The 6,142-nt window shown below is 31.8% G+C and overlaps 3 non-coding genes across 3 annotated transcripts; 2 read left to right on the forward strand and 1 right to left on the reverse strand.

The window, feature by feature from the left end:
- Positions 1 to 1,667: 1,667 nt before the first annotated feature.
- On the reverse strand, positions 1,668 to 1,757 carry TRNAY-GUA (transfer RNA tyrosine (anticodon GUA)). Its single transcript is given in 2 exon segments — positions 1,668 to 1,703; positions 1,721 to 1,757. It is a non-coding gene; the product is annotated as a tRNA-Tyr (tRNA).
- Positions 1,758 to 3,474: 1,717 nt separating this feature from the next.
- Positions 3,475 to 3,561, forward strand: TRNAY-GUA (transfer RNA tyrosine (anticodon GUA)). Its single transcript is given in 2 exon segments — positions 3,475 to 3,511; positions 3,526 to 3,561. It is a non-coding gene; the product is annotated as a tRNA-Tyr (tRNA).
- A 305-nt stretch (positions 3,562 to 3,866) lies between these two features.
- Positions 3,867 to 3,953, forward strand: TRNAY-GUA (transfer RNA tyrosine (anticodon GUA)). Its single transcript is given in 2 exon segments — positions 3,867 to 3,903; positions 3,918 to 3,953. It is a non-coding gene; the product is annotated as a tRNA-Tyr (tRNA).
- The last annotated feature ends 2,189 nt before the right edge of the window (positions 3,954 to 6,142 follow it).

Consider the following 6,142-nt stretch of genomic DNA (forward strand, 5'->3'; position numbering starts at 1 on the left):
AAAATGAGGCCTTTTCCTCTAAATAATAGTACTGAAATCTATTTATACCTAGGTAATAAAATAATAAGTACAAAAATAATATAAATAAATAGATATCTATTCACATTTATATAACAACCGACTAACTAACGCTAACATAATGAACGTCCACAACAATATTCTTAATCCATATCAGTCAAGTTTAAATCGCAGTAAACGAAAATGTCAACCAGTAATCTACGTAATTAAGTGAATGTCAGGGTGGGTTTACTGGTGGCGCGGCGGGTGTGTTCGTATACTAGAAGGTTAACGATAACCCGCTTATAATTGTACACTTGTTTTAAATTGGAGCTTTTACTGCACTTTGCACACTATAGCTTTGGTATCTAAATTACTTGAAATATATGTTAAATTATTATTTATTTTTTTCAGATTCACGCCGTATTTCAGGTATAGCAGGGTAGGCAGAGGGAGCCTAGTGTTATGAAACTCCGTTCTTCACTTTTCACTTCGCTTTTCTAGAGTTTCGCGTGTTGAGTACGCCACAACAGACCATGATCCATCATGTTAAATTAATTTATAGTTTTATTAGTTTAGTAACATTTTTTTATTAAAAATATAAGTTAGAGGAAGTAGGAGTCGTGGCAAAGGGGCACAAGTGTGTGACTAAAAATGCGACTGATTGTAAGTTCGAAATATTTATTTAATTTTATATTTTCATTTCTTCGCTCTGGTGTCAAGGCAAAGGGCGGCGTTGAGTTTCGCTACTCAACACGTCATGCCTCCAGATTGCTGTAAATAACATACTTATCAATGGACAACGCAGTGTCTTAAAACTAGGTTCCTCCTGCCTACCCTGGTGTGTGCGAAGCAGCATGAACCAGATTTAATATTAAATCTAAGTTATAAATTCACAACAATCATAGAAGTGCCATACATATAAATGAATACAAACGTAATCAAGAAATCTTATTCCACGGTGACGTTCTTAGAACAAAACTAAATCTTAATTTATGCACTCTTCAGAATACTGTATTAAATGACTATATTTAACAATGTAGACACCCTAGAGAATCAGTATTCGCGAGCTAACTCTAGCGAACTCTCTCTAAATGAATTACTTCCCGCTGAGGTGGCGCCGCTATTGACGGGGTAAACTTCGCTAAATAGTTTGGTTCCCACTGCTATTATTGTATGAAAGTGTCGCACAACTTACATACGAGTACAGACAATGCCTGACGTACCATTTAGTATGTTGCTTTTGATAAGGAGAATGTCTGATCGAAAGTGACGTTGAAATACTGATAACATGTCAAATATGTTTAGTAAATTTAAATGTTATGTGGTAAATATTATTAATTAGTTAATATAATTCAGGTCGTCGTTGTGCGAAGACACAAGGCTGTAACTGTAACGCGACGGTTATGCGTTCGATTCCCATTCGAGGAAAAGAATTGTTATTTATTAATATTTTCATTTCTTCGCTCTGGCGTTGAGTTTAGCCACTCAACATGCAATGCCTCCAAAAATTCAAAATTTCTCCAAGGAATTGGGGAACGGAGTTTCTTAGCACTATGCTTTAACCTCTGCTTTCCTGCTGTATACGGGATAGAACGTGAAGCTTAAAAAGATATATATTAATCAATTAAACTTATAAATAATTACAATAACTTAGTATAAAAAAAGAATCCTTCGAGCCGGATTTGAACCAGCGACCTATGGATAACAGTTTACAGCCCATCTACAGTCCACCGCTCTACCAACTGAGCTATCGAAGGCACACGTGGAAATGTAATTTTTTGCATCAGTATTTTTTTTGCGTATGTAACGCAAAGTGAAAGGTGCTATTTGTATCAAACGAGTTTACAATTACATCAATTTATTGGGCTAATATTTATACTAAATCTCAATCGTTTTAAGTCAGTAATTCCACGTGAAAGTATATTTATTTTTTTAAAAGGTTCCCTAGTAGATACTTGAGTTTTATTGTAGTGTGTCTATTAATTTTTAATGTTCCTAAGTATTCCGTATCTTAGAAATAGAGAGAATTTAGAAAGAGAGAACGGTTACTTGGTTCTCTATTCTCTATCGACATGATACAATATGTGTTGACTGCGGAACCTAACGCTGCATTCTACCTAGCCACACCACGAAAACAAAAATATGCTTCGCACACTGCCAAACGATGTGGTAATATGAAAACAATAATTAAAAAAAAAATAACACTTGAATAAATAAATGAAATAATTATGTTATTGTTACGATTTTAGATAACTTATTGTCCTAATAATTATAATAATATATTATTATTATATAGTAGGTAAAATTGTCAAAGCTATTTTAAATATCAATTATAATACAATTGAAGCTAATTAAATAATTACAACCAATGACGAATGGAGTGTTATAACACTAGGTTCCCTCTGCCTACCATGCCATGTGCGGTGTGCAACGTAAAGCTGATAAATTAATAATTATAGATTAGAACTAATGCATTTGAATTTCAATCTTATAATCTGTTAGACAACCAATCTCAGGTACCACGCAAATCAGCTTACTTCGCTAACCTGCAGCGATACCCAATTAATATGTTAATGTAAGAATATATTTGGTTTAGACGATGCACGTTGCAACGAGCGCAAGACGCAGAAACTCTCGTTCATATTCATAGACATGTTGGAATAAGCTGGTTCTTCGTTTAGTATTATACGAATTTATATATAGCTGATAAATTCTTAACAGAAGGGAACGGAGTACCTTAACACTAGGTTCCCTCTGCCTATCCTGCTGTGTGCGGGATAAGCGTGAAGCTGATTAACGTTTTTTTACTTATCAGTATATCAAAATAAAATTCCTAGTAAAAGTACTTTCACGTCACTTTTCTTTACCATCATTTAACTCTTTACTTTAAGTAGAGTGTCAGTCCCGTGATCTCTAATCAATAAAAAATGCTTTATTACACAAAAACAAATACAAAGTAGATATTTATGTATTAATATTAGTAGATTAAAATATCTTTACACAATTTTGTAAATTAAAATCAAAATATTCTTGAAAAATCAATGTATTCGTTGTGCCGTTTTTGAAGCAGCAGACATAAAAATGCCAGTATAGTCATATCATATCTTATCGGTAAACTTTCTTTACAGCAGCTAATAAGGCTATTTTCCTTAAAAAAACAGCACACAACTTAATCTATTATTTGGAATACGCTATTTATAATAATGGACATCAAATTGTGAAATCAATCAAATTGAAAAAAAATGGAATATTTTTATCCCCGAGTTCAGTATGAGCACCTAAGATCGATTAAGATTTAAATTGACTTATTTAGTAGATATAAATTTACTTTATATAAAAATGCTTCGCCAAGTTGCTTTGGAATACGTGTATAATGTGTGTAATCCAATTGTACACGTATCTAGAGCACGCCTTTCACCTTTGCTTATGTAACGACGACTTCATATAAGCCTCTTATTTGTATGCTTATCTATACCTTCGATAGCTCAGTTGGTAGAGCGGTGGACTGTAGTCGGTGCATCTGAAATCCATAGGTCGCTGGTTCAAATCCGGCTCGAAGGATTTTTTTGAAAAATTCATATATTTTATTCGTTTGCTCAATAGTCATACAGACGACGGTGGCGTAGTGGCAGAGTGCTCAGAATGTTTTGACAGTTGTAGTTTCGATTTTTCACTTTGCAGGAAACAAAATGCGATGCTCAGAGACGGCACTCAATACGCAACGTGTTGAAGCTTAGATTTTCTTTGCTGTAGCATATGACAAAAAAAATTATAAACCGTATTTTTATAATAATACATTAAAATACGTTCAGACCTCTTCAATATTTTGTTTAAATATATTTGTATAAGAGAAATTGAGCAATAAGCCTTCGATAGCTCAGTTGGTAGAGCGGTGGACTGTAGACGGTGTAATTGTCATCCATAGGTCGCTAGTTCAAATCCGGCTCGAAAGATTTTCTTTTGCCAAAATTCCTTTATTCAATTGCAACAGCTGATTTTCATGTTCCTTATAATTTAATAATAATATGATGTTAATATTGTTACAACAACATAAAATATTTACTTTTAAAATATGTTTAGCATATAGTGTTCATAAAAATTACTAATATTATGATTCCCCTATTGATACAGTAGCTGCAACAGCTATCTTAAATATTATTGAACTCTTCATATATCAACTCTTTTATATGACAATAAAACCTAATTATCTAGTTCTATCACAAATCTTCTTCTTCTTTTTCCTGGCAGTCTTATCACAATAACAGTACCTATTTCCTAGTTCTCTAGTCCAACTTACACACTGCCACGAGCGTAGTTTATTTATATACCTAATAAAATCTAGCTATAACACTCATTGACTTATATTATTATTAAAAAAATATATGAAAAACAAAAAATCAATCAATCTTATATTTTCTTAATCTCCCGCTATAATTAATTAATTCATACTAATATAATTTTTTATTTTTATTTTTATACGCTTCCAACTTTTGTAGCTATAGGTACATACAAGTCACGATATAGGAGCATGTAATATTAAAGCCCTAAATTGACAGCCATCATAGCAAAGGGCACATCAAAGATCAAACACAAGTATGCAACAAATAATTTAGCAGGGCCCAGCGCTTAGCATAAGGTCAAACTGACATTTCGTACAACATTTACGTAGACGCCAGCTCATAACAACGTAAGGTAGCAAATGTCACGCGAGTCCTATTAGAGAAATGATTAAAGAAAGTTATCGATATAATCGTTTTACTTATTTTAGCTTTAGCTTATATACTTGTGTAGATTTTTTTTCTACATTTCCCACAAAAACTATTTCGGAGTTAACCTCCAAAGAACATAAATATTCATCTTTCCATATTTTCATAACACCTCTACATCTATTTATAAAACCTTCGTATAACATCGTGGTTTTTTTTTATTTAAATCGATTAAAAAATTTAATCGATATTTTACAATTGATAAATAAAACTACCTATAGGTACATCACTATGCTGAAATAAAAGGGTAGTACTTCAAACGGAATTGCCTTGTCGTAGCCGCCACTAAAATATTTATCCTCGAGTTAGGAAGAATGCCTGATTTAATTATTACAGTCATTTTAACTGTTGTTTGACATGAAACGCATTTAATTAACGCGCTACGCTTTAATAAATACGTTGTTGTGAGATCTTTTGGAACGATACTATTTTTTGTATCATTTCCTTTTTTAAATTAACTTCAGTGAATGGAGTAAAAACCGTGATTAAAATGTCTGTGTGCAATTAAAAATACAGGAAAATACGTATAGAGTCTAATAAAGTTCTTACTTAGTTTAGTAAGGGTAGTAGATAAATTATCACTTCACACTATAACAGTATTGAAATAAAAATATATATTTATACTATTTAATTTATAGTATTTTAGTTATTTTAAAAACATAATGTGGTTTTTAATTTAAGTACTATATAGTTTGTAAGTAAAAAATATAAAAATAAAATGTATTTTATTAGTATATTGGTGTATACGTATAAAATTAATATAGGTGCATCTACTTAGATCACATATCACATAGATATAAAGCATTTATTAAAATATAGCTATTAAAAAAAAACAAACCAATTCTAATTTAAAATACAATAATTATAATCTATAACAGCAAAATATCAATGTTCCAGCATGTTCATCAAAACACCTTAATTTACGATGGCCTAATTAAGTAAATCTCCTATAAAAGCTCCCTTTCTTAGCGACTCGTCAAAACGCGCGAAAACCTAATACCATTTTACGGCGGAGTAAACCTTTCTCTTAGAGTTAGCGTCTCTTTAAACTTGGCTTAAGTTAATCGATCGAGAAAGCCCTTAATTATGGGTTTATCTTAGCAGCAACGAGGATCGAACTTTCGACTGGATTGAATTAGCTGGCTTAGACTAAAGCTATTTTAAGTTCACACTATAGAGCTGAAATTTTTGAATTTTTGTTTGGCTATTTTGAGCTGAAATTGTGAATTAAATTAATACTTTTCAAATATTATGTTTTCATATGTACCCTAATAATGCATGGGTGTTATAAAGTATAAACATGTATGGAATTAATCTCTATTGAATGTAATGCAGGATAGCTGCCAACTAATGTAATAGATTGTACCATTGATTTT

This window comes from Heliconius melpomene, chromosome 17 (assembly GCF_056956725.1).
Source record: "Heliconius melpomene rosina isolate 202511_hmr_F chromosome 17, ASM5695672v1, whole genome shotgun sequence".
Taxonomy (NCBI): domain Eukaryota; kingdom Metazoa; phylum Arthropoda; class Insecta; order Lepidoptera; family Nymphalidae; genus Heliconius; species Heliconius melpomene.